Source organism: Ceratosolen solmsi, unplaced genomic scaffold (genome assembly GCF_000503995.2).
Source record: "Ceratosolen solmsi marchali unplaced genomic scaffold, CerSol_1.0 scaffold10, whole genome shotgun sequence".
Classification (NCBI taxonomy): domain Eukaryota; kingdom Metazoa; phylum Arthropoda; class Insecta; order Hymenoptera; family Agaonidae; genus Ceratosolen; species Ceratosolen solmsi.
This window is the reverse complement of record NW_011948412.1, coordinates 2,770,743-2,790,854: the sequence shown is the minus strand read 5'-3', so window position 1 is coordinate 2,790,854 and position 20,112 is coordinate 2,770,743.

Sequence of the window (20,112 nt, the reverse complement as noted above, 5' to 3'; positions counted from 1 at the left end):
TATTGAAAATAATATCTTTTTCATTTAAATTACAAGTATTTGAATTAATATCAATACCAACACAAAATATTAAAATTTAAAGGCAGTTAATGAAAAACAGTATTAATAATAATATTTTTTAAACAATAAACAATTAACTTTAAACAATGAACGAAAGATATCTAACCGAATTCATAAGTTAATTTTTTAAATAATTTTTCGGAACATTTAAAACATCTTAGATGCTGGTTTATATGTCAAAACCGAATTACCAAGCTGACTGAAAATGTTACATTATATTTATCTTACATAAAAAATTTAAGGTAAAATCAAGCATTTGAATTAACTAAGCACTTCGTTATGGATTGTCTTAATTCTCCGTTGTTTGTTTTTTCTCATATGCGCTGCTTTCTGTAAGAAAAATCGATAACTTGATACGACATACTGCTACAAATATCTGCAAATATTTCTTTACGTCTCGTAGAAATACTAATTTTAAGTTTCTAATAAAATGAAATTTGAAGCAGCGTTTATTAAATTTATTGAATAAACATTTTTTAAATCATTTTTATATAAAAAATATGAATAGAAATGTTATAAGAATATTGTATATATCCGTAACTTTAAAAACCTTTTTATAGGCTTACCTTAGATATAAATAATCGTTATAACAATGTATAATAATTTTAATTTTAGTGATGTTTATTTTAAAGTAGATTATGTTTTATAAGAATGTATTATCAATTTTACGGTACATATTAAAAAAATAACGCATTTGTATTTTAAATTGTTTTAAACAAGTTTAATTTTCATTGTGTTGTAATATTGAATATTTTTCTAATTTATATATTAAAAATAAAAATATATTGAAGAATGAAAATTTCATCTATGAAATTATAGTTAATAGACAAATACAATAAAAACCATTATTAAATGTCAATAACGGAATAATATTAATAGCAACGATTACACATTTTTTTTTTTAATTTCTTTAATATAAAATTGATAATTTTATCGATTAATTAATAGTGATGTCATTATCATTGGTTTCATCTTGCATAGTTTCAATTTTTATACACAAGATAAGCCTCCAAGATACTATATTTATAGTATTTTTAAAAGTGTATAAATTAAGTTTTTAAATAAATTAACTGCATTGCATTTTGTTATGTGTTGTAACTAAACATAGATTTTATTTAGAAAATGTTAATGTTATGATATATATATATTTTATCATTGAAATATAAAAATATATTACAACAAAGTAAATTTTATTATCATATTTATTAATATAGTTCACATTTTTTGAAATTATTAGTAAGATGATAACAAACTATTTATGATTTTATTGTATTTATTTTCACAATATTATTAAAGGAATAATTTATAAAATATAAGAAAAACTACTGAAATATTATAATACGTAAAAATTAATAACGAAAATGTATTATTCAGTTGATTAGTACATATAAGTAATAAGTAAAAATTTAGAAGATTTAGGTAAGCATATATAAAATCATGTAATCAAATATTTTGTCTTGTTAATAGAAAAAACTTTATCAATATATCATGGTTTTTTCTGTTCGTTATATATAAAAATTTTACTCATCCCGTTGCAATGCATAAAAAATAGTTGTAAAAAAAGAAAATTAGAAAAACTGATTTTATTTAGAAAGTACAGTTAAAACAGTGCCTATCCTAGCGAAGTCTAAGGAAACAGTTATAAAATTTTTTTTTATTTTTAATTATAATCTTGGAATACGATATAAAAGCCACTAGGAGAAGTAAAAAGAAAAATATTCCGACAATGTACTAAGTCTTAATCTTTCCAAAGAGCTCAGTATTACTTTCATTAGTCGCCACGCATAATAAATAGTAAAATTTATAAAATATGGCAAGAGACAAGACAGAAATTAGTTATAAAGTCTATATATTATATTGATAAATAAATCATGATATACTGAATCAGAATTTAAAAAATACTTAACGTCGTATTATTAGAAGGCAGATAATAGTAAATTTATAAATTTTATTTTGTTTATATCTTTTTTTTATAATTAAGTTTAAAATTAAAACAGCATTTAAATATAAAATATGTTGAAACATAGATAAGCACGAAAATGTGAAATGTATTTAATGTGTATAATATTATCTTTGTTGTGAATCATGTTTCGCTAAGATTTTTTATTTACCAGTAAAGCGATAATCTAATATTGTTAGAATACTCAATTCTGAATTTCTAACAATATCTAAATGTTCGACAAAATATTATCAGTTAACGTTTTATTTTTAATAAATAAAATTTTAAAGATTGCAAAATGAAGATGAGATATTGTATCATTAGTGTTTAAGATATTTTTGAAATATATAATTAATGCAAAAAAAAAATGAAATTCTGATATTTAAACAGTTCTATAAATATTGTTATCTAATTAGTAAAGCATTTTATTTCTTTCCTTACTTTTCTGACTTGTTTTTATTTAATGTGTGTATCATAGAAATAACGGCACTTCATATTAAGAAATGGAAATGATTTGACCTTTTATTTAATTGTGTATGCATGATTCAGATTATCAACATCATTAGTTAAAATTTATAATACCAGATAAATAAAAGTATATGTATTTATTCATACTAAATATTTCATAATTTAAGAATTATTTTATTATTATTGCAGAAATTATTTTTGAATACCATGGTCTTAACATTTAAAAATAAATTTTATGGTTAATTTAAAATAGTTGGAATGTATTTTATATCATGAAATATATTGCTTTAATCTTCTACATTGTAAAAAATCATTACAAAATTTTTTAGCAAATACGATAAATAAAATATGAAAGTTTTAGGAAACAAATTTACTTTGTTCATTAACTTCATCAGCTTAGTATTCATTATATAAAGCTACATTTTTAATTACCTGTTTTCTAATAAAATGTATTTATAATTTCACAAAAAGAATTTAAATATTTATACAATTATTTTGAAAATATAGACTATAATTTATAATATTGATGTAAACTATCTATAAATCATTTTTTATGGACATTTTTACAAAAATTTGAGGATATTTAAAAAAAAGTTATCCGTTACAAATGCGAAGTCGATGTCCGATATAATGAATCGTACATCAAACACGTAGAACCAAGTCTCATTTCTCGTGCCTCCTTTTATCGGCATGCCACGTTTTACTCTTCATAGTCGTAGGTCAGAAAACAAGATGCGCCTTCGAGTTCCTTGACCTCGTACACACATACGCGGACGCGGGTATCTTGTGTTTCTTTTGTTTCTACATTTTATAGTGCCACGCACATGGACAAGTATTGCCTACGTATGAAATGCAGTTTTGTTCTTGATCACATCGCGTTGCATTAACAGTTCTATGCCCAAGGATTGTCTTTGCGATTCGACATGCGATTACAGATGAAAAGGGAAACTAATGACACTAATCGAGAATAATTATAGTTAACCAGCTTAATAAGGAGATGATTGACTGAAATTGCATTTTTATTAATTAATCGCAAAATACTAATTCATTAAAATTTTAACAATTATTTTTGAATAATAAAAAAAATCACTTTTCTATAACTTAATTATCACTTAATTATCTTTAAATATTAATAACGATAAAATAAGAAATTATTTAGTTAAATATTATAAAATAAAATACATGAAAATTTTAATAAGCAGTTATACATCAGTTATACATTTTAAAATTGGAGTCATCTACTTTATAAATATTAAATTTGCAAAAAAATATTTTGTCAAGGAACATTTAAATGAGTACATGATTATGTTGAAAAAAAATTTAATTTTACTTAGTAATAACGATTTAAAATTTTGATGTATATAGATAAGTAAATAAAAAAAAAACAATAAAACTGATAAATAAATAAAAATTTCATAGCAACATTTAATAGTAATTATTCAATCTTCTATTTTTCTAATTAGCGTTTCTAATGGATTTACTAATAAGTTTCGTGATTAAACAAATTTATATAAATTTTTAAACTTAATTTTGAAATACTTTAATCCACCCTTGAATATATAATTAATTTTATTATTTTAATTTTTACATTTCATAAAAGATAATGAAAATTTTCATACTTAGTTTTAAACTACAAAATTATATTCATATAAATTGTAAACAAGAAAAACAATTCTACGTTATATTGAAACTAAAATAAAATAAGTATAAAGTGATTATTTTGTAAAATTATAAATATTGGTTTCAAATTTGATTTTTAATTAAAATTGATTAGCTATTATTTTAATTTAATTTATCATCTAAAAATGAAAGAATATATTATTATTAATATTAAAAAAAATTAATTTTATGAAGGTTTTGAAAAATAATTATTAAAATAATTATTTATTATCACAAATAATAAATTTTTAAGAGAGCGCTTGCTCTTTGCATTCAATTTTTTTTAAATATTGTTTTGTTAAAATTTTTTTATGAAAATATGCATTGAATCAGAATCGTATTTACTTAGTAATATTGATACATATAACATGTATACATTTTTTTCAATTTACAAACACACACACACACACACATATATATATATATATATATATGTAAGTGTGTGTGTGTGTGTGTGTAAACGGAAAAAAATGTATACATGTTATATGTATCAATATTACTAAGTAAATACGATTTACTTAATATATATAAGTACTTAATATATATAAGTAATACTTACATATATATATATGTATGTGTGTGTGTGTGCGCGCTCGTGTAAGGATGAAAAATATAATTTTAATAAAAATGATAAGTAAATAATTCAAACACAATTTCATCTTTAAAAAAAAAATAATTTTCTGATAACTATTTCATATTGTACTATATATTCAATAAAAACATATTCTATATTTTGATAGTAATTTTACTATAGGATCATAATTATGCTTTTACATTTTATTCCACAAAAAGAATTTCTAATTTTTGAAAAAAATAACGTGAGATAATTTCATAACAGTTTTAATGCTTTGGATGGATTTTAATAAAATAATTCAATTTATGATGTTTATACTTAATTTATATTGATTATAGTATCTGTTTTATCATGAATTTTTTTGCAAATTTAAAAATTAAATTTCTTTTAACATACTTTGTAACAATTATAATGTAAACAAAGTATAATAGAAACAATACAGTAAATATAAAATATATGTTTTTTAAATAAAAATTAATATTACAAATTATAATTCATTTTTAATAATAATTAAATTAAAAATTAGTCATAGCAATAGAAATTAGAAATAGTATTAGGAATTAATCGTAAACACAGAATCATTATCAAATAAAATCAGAGGTAGATACAATTATATTATGGGTATAATAACGGGGAGTTATATATCAAAAAAGATCAAGCGATAATACAGTATCGTTTAATATAAATTATGTTTGACATAGGACATACGCATTAACAGTATAGTTAATTCCTTTATAAACTTTACTTTAGAATGCATATATTTGTCATTATGAATAAATCTACTATTTACACAAGTTAAGTGTTTACCTCAGTCTAATTTATTAACGAATAATATTACAAGATCTTGAAATGCACGTAAATTTTGTTTGCCAAATTAAATCATTACAGAGAGAAAATAACATGTACACACATTTTTACAACAAAATTATTTTCAATTAGACAATGGCAAATAATTGGTAGAGTTACGCGATCTTCGTCTATTCTCTCAAGTATATACTGGTAATATTAGTATTTCCATATTTAGAAATGTAAACTTCTTCAGTTTTTTTTTTAATTTTTTTTTCTCATTTGAGAAATTTAATGATAGGACGAGAACTTTTATCAAACAAATATTGTAAGTGTTTAGTACTATTCATAATAAGTATGGCTGACTATTATTGTGAGTGATTCATTGAAGCCAGCTAACCAATTGCCAGATATGATTAAAATAACAATAGGTTGGAAAATAATAAAATGATATATACCTAAGACAAAAGATATAATTTATTACTTTGTTAATACCGTTTAAATATTTATACAAGTATTTCATTAATACTTGTAATTCATTAGGCTTTGTAAGACTAAGCAATATAAATTTAAAAGTAGACATAAGATACATTTTCATAGAATTTGTATATTTGTTTTTTGAAATTTTAATTGTAAAAATTAATGGTGAAAAATATCATTAATATCATATCATTTCCAAATATCATTTAATTAATTAAATATTATAATTAGGTCATTATTCAATTCATATAACATTTTTTCTACAAAAGGTTGAAAAACAATGAATCAATCTTGATTTGATCCATTAGAATAATATTTATTTAGAAGAAATGAAAAATAAAAATGAATAAGCTTTCTAAAAGGAACATTTTCAAAAAGAAGTGAAAGTAGAAAGTGTATTTACATTTCATGAATTTTTAATGGTTCATTGTAAAATTACACATAGTCAAATTAAATAAACAATTATTTCAGGTAATTAATAAAAAAATTTCTTATATGAATATTTTTTTACATTGCATGTAAATTAATAAAATAACAGTTTTATAATTAATGTGAAAGTAAATGTTAACGACAAAAAAATCATATTATTGCTAATATACACTTGTTTACAAATATATGTATTAATATGTATTCTACTAATGAAAAATAGAAGAATAAACATAAAAGGAAAGAATAATTAAGTATAATTTCAAAAATTTATTATAAATTAAGCTTTCTATCTTCACAAAAACTGTTAGAAATATAATGTTATTTTTTGTAAATGTAAAATATATTTTAGAACTCGTGTTACGTTTACAAAAATTAATTTGCAAAGTGAACTATTTATTTAAGATTTATAATTCAAAGATCTTTTATACCTTAGTTAAAAATATTTATGTATTAAGTATTTTAAGAATAAAAATTGATAATTAAGAAATAATCAAACCAGTTATTTAAATAACAACGAACGAAATCATTTCAATCATAATGCAAAACGCTAATTACATAATTATAAACTATAATTATAGCTTAAAGAATTTCAAAGTAGGTTGATTTATTACGTTGTCATTAACATAAATGAAATGTTCATGTCATATGTTATGTGCAAGTAATTAAATACTCTACAAATTTATGAGTCTATCGCCATGAGTTTAGCTTAACAACAAAAATAAATAAGGAAATCTTAGGTCTAATTCCATATATTAAAAAAAAAATACCTGTTAAAAGTAATGTTAACCAAAGGTCTTCTCTATTTAAAATTCTTCTTACTTTCAAATTCGAAATTTTAAAACAATATAATTTAGAGTTAAATTTTCATCGTAAAAAGATCACGTTTTTCAACAATTATTTAATTACTATATACAAGCAGATATTGACAATCTTACTTCCAGGAATTTCTGGAGCATCACTATCTGTAAAGTAAGTCTATTTCGGGGATAACTGGGCGCGCGCGTAAAAGCATCTTTTGTAATATTTAATGAAATTGTATAATGATAAATTATCTCATATTTAGATTATAATTCAATATAAACTCATTCTTAGAGTCCGGATCTATTTGAGTATGCACATGCACGAAATGTGTTGCAATTCGTGATTAATGTATGTGTTCTTGCAATTAATTAATAAAGATTCAGTAATATTATATTTTATTTATTATACATGAAAATCTAATCTAAAAAAGATAATATTTTTTAATTTTCTATATATTATATTAATTAATTTTTTTATTTTTAATTGTTTTATTTTCATAGAATTGTAATAAATTAGAAATAAAAGACTGGAAATAAATTATATTTAAAGGAAACATTTTCTTATAATTTTTCTTAAAAAAATTATAAAAAGCTATTATTATTAATATCCTTATTATAATCGTTATTATTATAGAAGAATAAAGCTATTAGTATTACTAAATAATTGATGTACTTAATGTTCTGTCTTTTTCTGACTCTTCTGTTTAACCGAATGCATTAAATATTATACATGTTCATACGAAACTTTTGGCAGAGCGACTACCGATGACGTGGTAAGTGGAGAGAGGTTTGATTTCGCTTTCGCAGAGAACTCAGTTCAACTCAGCTCGCTTTCACCCGGTGGCGTCCGAAATTGTTCGGGTCATTGACGAACGCTAAATTTCATACGATTCTAGTCATGTCTTTATAATTTCTATACTTCTTTTTTATTTTCCTTCCCTCTGATTTCCGATGTAATTAAAAAATTTAACTATTCCAATTAACACTAAAATGTAGATACTTAGTTTGTATCTGTAACATTATTAGCTTTCTTATGTAACATATATCGAATTCATACTTATTTTTACGGTGTTATTTTAAAATTAATTTATTGATTTATATTTTAAACAAATAATTCATATTTGTTCTTGTATTCATTTATATTCATATGTTCAAATATGTATTGAGCGTTCATGTATCATACGTAAGCGATAGATTTCAATTATATATATTTATAAATGTTACATAAAAATAAATCGTTAAAAAATATTTGGAATAATTTGTTATATGCATAACCTGATTTAAATTTAAGTAAACCTCATAATTAATTCTTTTTTTATTACTTATTAAATTTCATTATACTCATAAAACTATATATTTGTTATATAATAACTAATGGATAATATTTAAAACTTGTTGAAAAATTAATAATAAAAAGAAATATTTTTCTTTAATAACTAAATATTTAACATGAAATTATAAAAATTTGCATTGTCTAATGTATTTTGAACAGTAGATATTGGTTTACAATAAATGATGATATATTATAAAATAATTAAAATCTTTGATAAAATTTTAGTATACATGCTTACAATAGAACGTAATACAATATTTAATTTACAATATTTAAAACATTTAATTTGTGAATATTTTATTTAATACAATTTTGTAGCATTCCTTTTTTATGAATCAATTATAACATTATATCACATTAAGAATCAATAATAAAACAATTTCTTAATTGCATTCATATAATTATTCTTTGTTAGGATAATATATATGCTCATCCAGATAAATGTAAAAATCATAATCGTTTGAATTCCTAATTTTATTTTTGAATTCTAAAAACTTTATATTTATAGTTGAATTCAGTTTTCATATCACATATAATGAATATAAATCAGATAGTGTTTACAACCTCAATTTTATCTATCATCATTAACATTAATAATATATTTAATACAAATCATCTTAAATTAGATTTTCTTATTTTTTTACTTTATCTAATTAAATATAAAAATTTTTAAATTATTTTTATTTCTTGTTGTAAGTAATACAAACATATTATTAACTTAAAAACTTATCTATAATAAATAATAATAAAAATTTTATATTTTATATGTACTTTCATAAATTAAATAAGGTTTCTGATTTAATACCAATGTAATAGAATATGCTTGTAACTCCTATATAACTTGTTTTAAACTTTTTGCTCCTTGTAGAAGCTATTCATAGTGAAAATTATTATGATGTATAAAATTGCAGTTTATAAATATTAACTGCCTAGATATTTTACCTTCAAAAGCACAGATATAATTTTAATCTGTCGAATATATTAAATTAAACACTTTAATGCAATATCGTTTGAAAAAATATATTATATATTTTGATATTCCTCTTTAGGCAAAATTTTAGTAAAATATTCCAAACTTTAAGAAAAATAAAAATAACTTTCAATAAAAGATGCACGGACATTATTATGATTACTAAGTAAAAATTATAGTAATTTGTTATTATTCACATACATAAATCAAAATGAAAATGTAAAATTTCAATTAACATTCTTTGTCAATTTTGTAGAACTATTTAATTGTTCGTACATAAATACGTTTCAAAGTTGAAAAATTTTTTAGGCAATGATGAACACGTATTTAATTCAATATTATATTTAAAATATCGTTCGGCAATTTTTCAACTTTCTATTTAGTAGCTTAAAAAATTATTAATTAAATTTCAATGCAATTTTATTTTGAATAACCTGTCTGGCATTTATCTTAGCGTAACAAATGTCGACAGGAAGAAATATAATTTTTTACACTTAGAACAATTTATATGCTTATAAAAATAGTTTACGTTTTAATTTTTACTGAAAATTAACAACTACATAAGTAAATATAATTAATTATATTTTTGATATTATAATTTTTATTTTAAATTCACTTATGTTAAATGAATATGTTAAAAATGTAAGAATAAAATTTTACATTAAAATATACGCATGAACTTTCATTTTAATATAAAATTAATAAAAATAAATATTATAAGCGTTTCTAGAAATTTAAGTCTATACGTATTTATTAAACGTATTTATTACTTTTAGTGTATTGCAATTTTATTGTTATAAAGTTTAGAGGTTGCATATTAATATTTTTATAAAAAATATTTTCTTAACTAAAATTTCTATTATTTCTTTTCATTTACATATCAACTAAAATTTAAGAATATGAATTTTTAAAAAAATTCTATATTATTTAAAATTAGTTTTAATCTTATCTTCATGGTAAAAACTAATACTTTAAAAACTATAGATAAATAATCTCAAAAATACTATACAGAAATACAATAACATTCCTGTAGGAAATGCCAATAAATGTCTTCCATTATGCCAAGTACAAATAAAAAATATATTTATTTAATATTTTATATTTAATAGTTATTTTAAAAATATACGATTACAGATTGTAAATCATTATATTTATTGTATATATAATAATCTATTATGGATTAATTTAAGATTTAACATTTTAATTAAACATTCAAGAAAATAGTAAGATCAAAATGCATAAATAAATTATAAAATATTTTTTAATAGTATCGAATATATATACCGCTTTACTTAAAATAAAAATAGTAAAATGGTATTAAATAAAAATGAAAATTTTAAGTGTAAAGAATATTTAAATAACTTCCTGAGGGCGTGGTAGAAAAAGCTAATAGATTCCAAATATTAAGATCACAACTTTTTACCTTGATTTGATATCTTTTAGCTTTTTAATTTTCAAAATTATTTTTTTATATTATTTTTCTCTTTTTGTGAAATAAACACGAGAAAGAAATACCAATGACAAAACGGTCATTTCAATCTCATTTGCAATTAATTAAGTTACCTGAGCTCTTTTTCATTAATCTATCATTTAGAATTTTTAATCTTAATCTTATTTTTCTGACTTCTTACTTTAATGTTTTTGTTATCCTTTAAACTAACTAGAAAAAGTTATGTATTTATTAAGTATATTTTAGTATATATAATAAATTAATAACATTTTCTTTATGACTTAATGAATAATTTTTATATGATTTTAAGATATATAGGAACTATAGTATATATATAGTATATATAATTATATATATAATAATATATAGTAACATATATATTCTATAGATAAAATTAATATTTATGTTACAAATATTTACATTACAAAAAAATGGCAACCATATTGTTTACAAATTTATGCTTATAAATGTAAATTGACCTATACTTTTATTAATATTTACATTCCAGTATATCAATTATTTTTAATTTCAGATCAAAAATATTAATTCTTGAAATTATGCATTTACATTTTTATAAAATGTTTTTAATTTTTTATTAAAAATAAATGTTAAAATAACTTCATTAAACAATTATTTGTTAATTATAACTGTAATACTTGAATAGAAAATATGGTTGAATATATATTTTATGTATTAACAAATGAGCAATCATACTATTTAAAATAAAATATGACTTGCTTAAATGAATAATATCTATAAAAACACTGGACTTATAAAATTATTAACAGGTTATCTTTGTCAATTTAGCATTATAGTATTCATCATTTTTCCATTTAATTTCTTGTATATGATTTACATTTTTTTATTGGATTATGTTTATTGGATTGGATATCGCGACCCAATTTTATATTGACCATAACTTTGTAGCTCCAACCATTATGAAATAAGCTGCAGAAACAAGAGAAAGAGTGCCTATTTGTCGGGTTACATGCCTAACGGTCAATTGAACGAGAACACTCTCATGCAATTGTACAAGGATTTCTACAAGGTGTACGTTCCACACGAGAGATAGTGGGCTAGTGAAGAGAGAGGGAGCGAAAGAGTTAACAAGAGGAAAGAAGAAGGAGAGAGAGAGCGAAAATACGGCTAGCTACAGGATAAGACATTCAGCACAATCAAGTGACCCAGCAATTACAGTTACACATAGACAGCGTATTAAATCAAATGTAAATTTTAAGGTCAAAGTTTTATAATTGATAAAGTACGTAGCGAGGAAAACAGAACTTATTCAAAATTCTTTTTTGGTAAATCAGAGTTGCTGAATAATTGGCTAGTATACTACATATCAGTTCAATTATTAATATTATTAATCACTAATAATATTACAAATTGATTTGCAATTTTCATAAATATTGATTCATAAATATAAATTTAACTTTATATTAAGAAGCAATAGAGTTTTTGATATTTCTGTCTATTACGAATCAAATACAATGGATACACGTAAAACGTTTAATCGGAATTATTAAAAATAAATAAATTTATTTTATGCATTTGATAATTTATATTGTATTTATATGATTATACGAATACATTATTCGGTATTTAAAACAATTTTAAAAAGGTATACAACTTTTTTTAAATTTTAAATATATGATTCAAATAAAACAAAGTGTTTTATTTGAATCATATATTCTATTATTTTCTAATCATAAACGCTTAAGTTACTTTTCATATCTATATTTAATTTATTTCTGTTTATAAATTGACAAAATAATACAGTGCATATTTAATTATTTAATTATTGATTTTTTAACTTACATTCTTCCGAATTCTGTTTTCACTTTAATAAATTTTTTGTTTAACACAAAAGTAAATAATAAATTACAAAACTTTAAATGCTTATATATACATATCACAAAAAAAGATTCTTAATTTAGAGATTTCATGAAAATTTATCTTGTACAAATGCAAAAAAAAATACATTAAAAACATAATTATTTTTTTATGAAATTTATTATTCTTATAGCTAGTATTTTTTTAATTTTTGAGTCACTTTGCAAAATTTTAAAGAAAAATTTCATATTTAACTAAATCTCATCATATTTAACTAAAAATTAATGTTATTAGTATTCATTTATACATATTGTACTAATGTATTTAATTTGAATTAAATTTTTTATAACTTTTTCGGTTTTAGATTAAGGACATATAACAAATAAGCTCATGTATTAAAAAAATATATTAATCACATTAACTTTGTAATATTAATATCAAATAAAATTTTATATAAATAATTGTATAAATTCTGCTGGTTGTTATCGTAAACTATTAAAAGGTTTCCCTAACTTTTTTGGCAACGTATATGGACAACAGATAAAATATAAGCCATTTGTTAAAACTACATAAAATTCACCCAACTTGATATAAATTAAAGAAAGATGAAAAACAAAGTCAGATTTCTAAGAGTCTAAAAATTATTTGTGCATATGATAATTTCATGAGATGAAAGCATATACAAACCAAGCGCTGGGATTCCGGAAACGAAAGACAAACCAATGTGGTTATTTTTCTTTTCTTATACATTTTCTGCCTGCAATTTCAGTGTAACAAAAGAGAACGAAATTCCTTATGAAATTCTCAAAACACGAGAAGTTCACCGCATTTGACTAATTATACTTTGTGCAAACTTAATTATGTCTTTCTTATGTATTACACAAAAAATATAAAATTGAAATGAATTGCACACGAAACAAAGTATATGATATCAATTTACATTAGAAGATAAAAGTAATTTTAAATGTAATTGATTGATTCATCTAATAAATTGAGTATTAGAATACTAGTAAAATTATTTTAATGAAAGATTGGTAATTAAAATTTGAAAATACAGTAGAAAATACTTCTAATACTATTGCACTATCTTATTTTATGGAGAAAGCCTTGAAAATTTGATTATATAATTTTGTTTATGTAATTAAATTATTTTATAACATACTTTAGTATTTCAAATGTAAATATATTTTAAATCATAATTAAGTTTAAATTTCAAAATCAATATATCGTAGTAACGTATAATTTACAAATATTTATTTAATTCCAAAAATGGTGTATAATTTGAATTTTATAGTTAATCTATGCAGTGTATATATATTACCCTTAAATATATAAAATCCAAAGCATCTTCGTGTTATCAGTTAATATTATAATTTTCAAAATTGTTATTATTTTTCAACTTTTTTATCAAAATATCATCATGTATCCACTATTAAAACTAAAAGAATACATTTTATGAGTTCAAGCATGCATATTTATATTACTTTTTAATAAAAAAGGAATCAATACAACTTTCTTTCAAAGTTTTTATTCGATATTTTTTTCATATTTCACAATTACTCTTTTCATACGTCTGAAATCCATATTTCAAATTTTATTACTTTTATTAAATTAATTAATTTGTTAATATGTTAAAAAAGATAAAATAAATATTATGTTTATATATAATAAAATAAAATAAAATAAAAAAAAAAATATATATATATATATATATATATTTATTTATTTATTTATTATAATATATAGGACTCTTTGTAAATTGGTAATAAGAAAATTTTTTATATTAATTTCATGAAAAATTATATTTCAGTTTTTAATTATGGTTACTAAGGTGTTTAAAAAGCTTAGAATTTATTTGATTAATTATTGTTTTCATACTATTTATCTTAATTAACCATTCGAGAATAAACAAAATTATTTAAAAAAATAGTTTATTTCCTATTTCTAATCTTCACATGTTTTTGAAATTAAAAAAATATCACAATCTTTTTGAGTTTCTTACCTCTTCATTAAATAACAAGATTAGTTACTATTATATCTTGCAGCTATTATATCTTCGCAATAAAATCTATACTTTATTAAACATTGATAAATCTCTGAATAATTTTTCCATAAATCGTTCAGAAACTGGACTTTTATGTATTATACATGATTATTAAATTAGCTTTCTAAAATAGAAATATGAATATAATTGTGAATATTATTTTAAGTTTTAAATTTAAACGTATTCTCAATTACTAATTTTATCAAATTTATTTTTAAAATCTTTCATATTACTATATAATTATATACTGTAAATACTAAACGCAAGTGTTATTTTTTCTATTATGATTCAAAACAGTAGAATATAAAACACTGTCACTTACAATTTTTAACTTTCATTTTTATTCACTTATTATTCGGATACACACACATTCACTAATGCACAACTGTAATAAACGAGTATATAAAAAACTTAATGTATATGTTTATTTACAAAAGTTACATGACTATTGCGTGATATTTTTCGTCCTTTTAACCTTTTTGTATCATGACCTGGGAGCTGATTCTATGCAAGACTTAGGATATGTTTCTGTATATCTAGCTCCACAACTTCTATGTTTATATTTTTACCGTTTGTCTTCTATTATTTCTATACAGTGCTTCTTTATAACGATCGAAATAAATATCAATTAAAAATATATGTCTTAATTATTTTAACAATAATTTGCTTTTCTCAAGAGGTAAGTATACATTCTTTTCCTTTGAGTATGATATAAAGTTACTTAGAATTACTTAGATTATTTTACAATTATTGGTAATAACTTACAATTCGAAAACATATGGAAAATTTATTCTATATTTTACATATATAATAAATCCCTTTATTAATTTTGGACAGTCCTTACCTAGGCAATTTGAAACTCAGCTAGTAGCTAATCTGCATTATGATATAAATATAAAATCATATAAATAAATAACGTTTAGAAAATGTAATATATAAATACATATATAATAACGAATAATTTAACTATTAAAAACATAATTTAAAAAATAATTTATAATTGGCGATATTAGAGTAGTCGGAAGAATTAGGAGCACACTGAGAAAATGTTCGGTCTCCGAGTCATAAAATTGTATGTATGTTAAGATAAGAAAATCTACATTCTCTGCGACGATTATAGTTAGTTGTAGCGAGTTCTTATGGTTTAAGGCCCCATAAATAAGCGGGCCATCTGGCCACTGTTGGCAATAACGATCGATCGATCACCAATGCATTAAATAACAACTCCATGACTTTTTCGAATATAATGTGACAATAAAACTAATTATTGTATTAGTTTCGTCACTGAAGCTGATGGTATGATAAGAACACTAATAAATTTTACTAAATTTTACTAAATATTAATTTAGTAAATGTTACAAATTTAAAAAACTAAATATATTTATAACACTTTGATAATAATAAAACTATAAAATTTGAAAGTACTATTATTTGAAAAATACTAGCTATTCTACCTTTAATCGAATTGGTTGTATTTATTGAGTCTGATCTAAAAATAAAGGAAATATATTTAAAACTTTTATAGGATAAAATATTTAATTTAATTTACTATTTTATTATAGTGCTTAATATTATTATATATACTTTTACTTATCTAAATATTGAACTTATCGTTTTATGTTAATTACATTCACTATATTTTTATTTATTAATCACTAAACTTGTATTTTCATTTAAAATATATAAAGTTTATTATTTAAGTTTTATACAAAATACTGAATAGTTTTTTTATTATTTATTTATTTAAAAAGAAATTTTTGTTAAGATATTAAATAATGTGGTATTATATATCAGAAAAACTTACCACGTACTTATTGTACATATTAAATTGTTATTATATTATTGCAAGATATAATATATATAATATTTTTCTGTTTATTTAATATATAACATATAGCAGTAAAAAAATGTAACAATCAATAATAAATCTCCAAAACTTACAAATGTATCATTATAGGAAAAATTATAAATGTTGGAATTGAAAGATATTCTCATATACTTACACATTTATACATCCATATAATTTCACATGCACAAATAAAAATCTGAAATAATTACTATTAATTTTTGTACAAGTCGCGTATTATTTTAGTTACAAAATTGATTTAATTACCTAAGTGTAAATAAAAAATTATTAGTACGAGTAAGACAAACAAATATATGAAAGATCTATATAACTTTTTAAATATTTCATTACAATTGTAAGGTTATCGGTTTGAAAAAAAAAATAATAATAATGTTAAATGAAAGTGAAGATTCCGTAATATACCATACTTTTATATACGATGCAAATTAAAACTATACTTTAATAAAAATTATATTTTCAATTCTAAGAAGATTCTTATAACTTGTTAAAACGTTCACCAATTTTAAGATTTTATAAATATTTAATAAAATTAAACATCAATTACTCATTATATTTCTAAAAGCTTCAACGCATCAATAAAAAAACAATTAATTAGTTTAATTTTTAAAAAACTGCAAAACTATTAAAACAATATTTTTATAATTTTTTTAATTTTTAATATTTCATAAAAAAAGTAGAATATAATTACAAAAAAATTTATATAACAATTAATAAAATGTATAAATATTTTAATATTTTAATCATTATATTAAGTTATGAACCCACCCATATTGATATTATTAAATTTATAAATTTTCAAAAATCAGTAGAAAACTTATTTTCGCATAAACGCATTTTTTTAACACTTTAGAATATAAATTTGTTGATTTTATAGAATCTGCTTAATTGCCTAATTCATTAAGAAAAATAAATATTTAAGAATAATTCTCTTTCAAAATAATTAAACATTTTGTATTTCTACTTGTTCTAGGCTGATTATTAGACAGTATAGTTGTTAGAAATAAGATAATGACAATATTTTTCTAATGATTATGATTTTATATTAATATAATTAATAATTTGAAAATTTATATATATCGTTTTCCACTCATTTGGGAAAACTTGTTTAAACTACAGAAAAGATTGTATAACTATATTATTATAGATTACTATGTTGAAATCGTCTAAACGCATAAAATAAAAAAATAATGAGATTAAAATACTTGAAGTAAGAAATGTGTGAAAGTTTTCGTGGTTAATACATTTTGACATAAAAATAAAATTACAATAAAATTTATTTCTCAGATGTTATTTTACGTTTCAATTATAATGACCAACGTTGATATCAAACCACAAATGTAGTGTCGTAACTGAGACGTACACCATTTACACGACTTTAAATTAATCAACACACGCTCTATATTAAGGTATGATTGTTAAAAGTAACCTTGGTAATTCGTATTCGCCATTGGGTTCATTAAAACTTCACGTGATGTTAATAAATGAAGTAAAAAGGAAAAACAGAGGTATCGGCAGTGCAGTGATTATCGGAGGTGAGCATTACATGAACAAAATTATTTGTCAAGCACAACACAAAGTTCAAACATTATTATTCATTAAGTTTGTTTCTTCGAGTGTTATTTATTAATTTTTTCTTAAAAGCATATTATAAAATATTCGATTTTTTAATGATTTTTTAATTACATGAAAGATAAAATTACACTTACAAATTATTCATTTCATAAATTATTAATTTTTAATTAATCATTTACTAATTATTTAATTAGTATAATTAAAGTATTTTTTTCTTTAATAGTTTTATTCTGCTATCGCAATGTAAATCAATTTTGTTATTTCTCTCCTTTTGGCTACTTAATTTATAAAGTAATAAAAATATTCTTCTGTTTTATATATTGGAGCCATTTACATTTTATATTCAATTAAAAATTTTAATTATTGTACTAAATACATTAAGATCTCAAATTCAGTATCATATAATTTAGTAGTTTAACTTGAAAAAAATAGTTTTTTTCATTATACTTTTGATATTAACGTAAATTTTCTATATTAAACAAAAATAAAAAATTAGTATTATGAAATGAATATATATATATGCATATGCACTAAGATGAAATTTTTATTATAATTGATAATTTATTTACTTAGTCGTTTTTTTTAAATATTAAATTTAATAAAATTCATCGAATATAAAAAATACATTATGAACTAATACACTACAATAAGATTCCTTCATAAGTACTAATTGAGACACAAAGGTTTAATATAGTTTATGTCAAATATATGGAATTTTTATTCAAATAAATATATAAATGTTAATATTATATTTATATAAATATTAATAAATATATAAATAATAATATTCTATTTATATAAATATTATAGTAACTTATCTAAATACTGTTTTCCGCTCCAAATTAGTTTAAATTATTCCTGAAAATAATTCATTTTTGTTGATGAATTTACAAATCGTAAAATTATCTTTATAGATAAAAAATAGTTTATTTTATTTTTTATACCATAATAATTACTATTTATTTTACATATTTATTTTATTATATTATATATTTACATCAAGTTGCATTAGAACTTAAGTTATGAGATCAACTCTGTATAAATTTCAATACCCAATCAAAAGTTTGTTGTTACGCGAACAAATAAATATTCTGAATCGCAATAAAACAACAAAAGTTAAAATAAATAGTCTATTAAGCATTTATGATGAAATAGTTCCAACATGTCATAGTATATGAAACATTTATAAAATAAATTATACTCAAAATTTATTTTGTAATCTATTCTTTCCTTTCGATAATTTTTATTACAATTTATATATCATTTTCGGAGTAATAATTATGAATCGACAATTATGAATGAGATTCGGTAATATTAAAATAATATTTATGAACGATAATGGCAAATAACTACATTTGGTTAAAAACCTCATGAATTGGAACTTTTAATTTCAAAACTTTCTTAATTACTTTTCTCATATGTTATCGATATTATTACACAGTAATTCCTATTATATCTTTAATTCTTCTAACTGCAGTCTTTCTCGGTGTTTAAACATTTAAAATATTTATTTATCAAGATGTGTTTTTTGAATATTTGTAGCATGATTTATAATATCAAATAAAAATTGATTGAAACTGAAAATAATATTGAAATTTGTAAATTTAATTAAAATCATGTTCTTGTTAATCTAATACTTTCGTGAAAATTATGTCATTCAATAATTTGCTAATAACTCGGATTAATATAACCTTGTAAATACATATTTAAGAATGTTTTAATTATTAAAAACCAATATATAAAAGTTTCATTTATTACCGATATATTTATTGATTAATAATTAATAAATTATTTAGGAAAAATAAAAATTCTGTCTATGATCTTCATATATATTTGTTTATAATT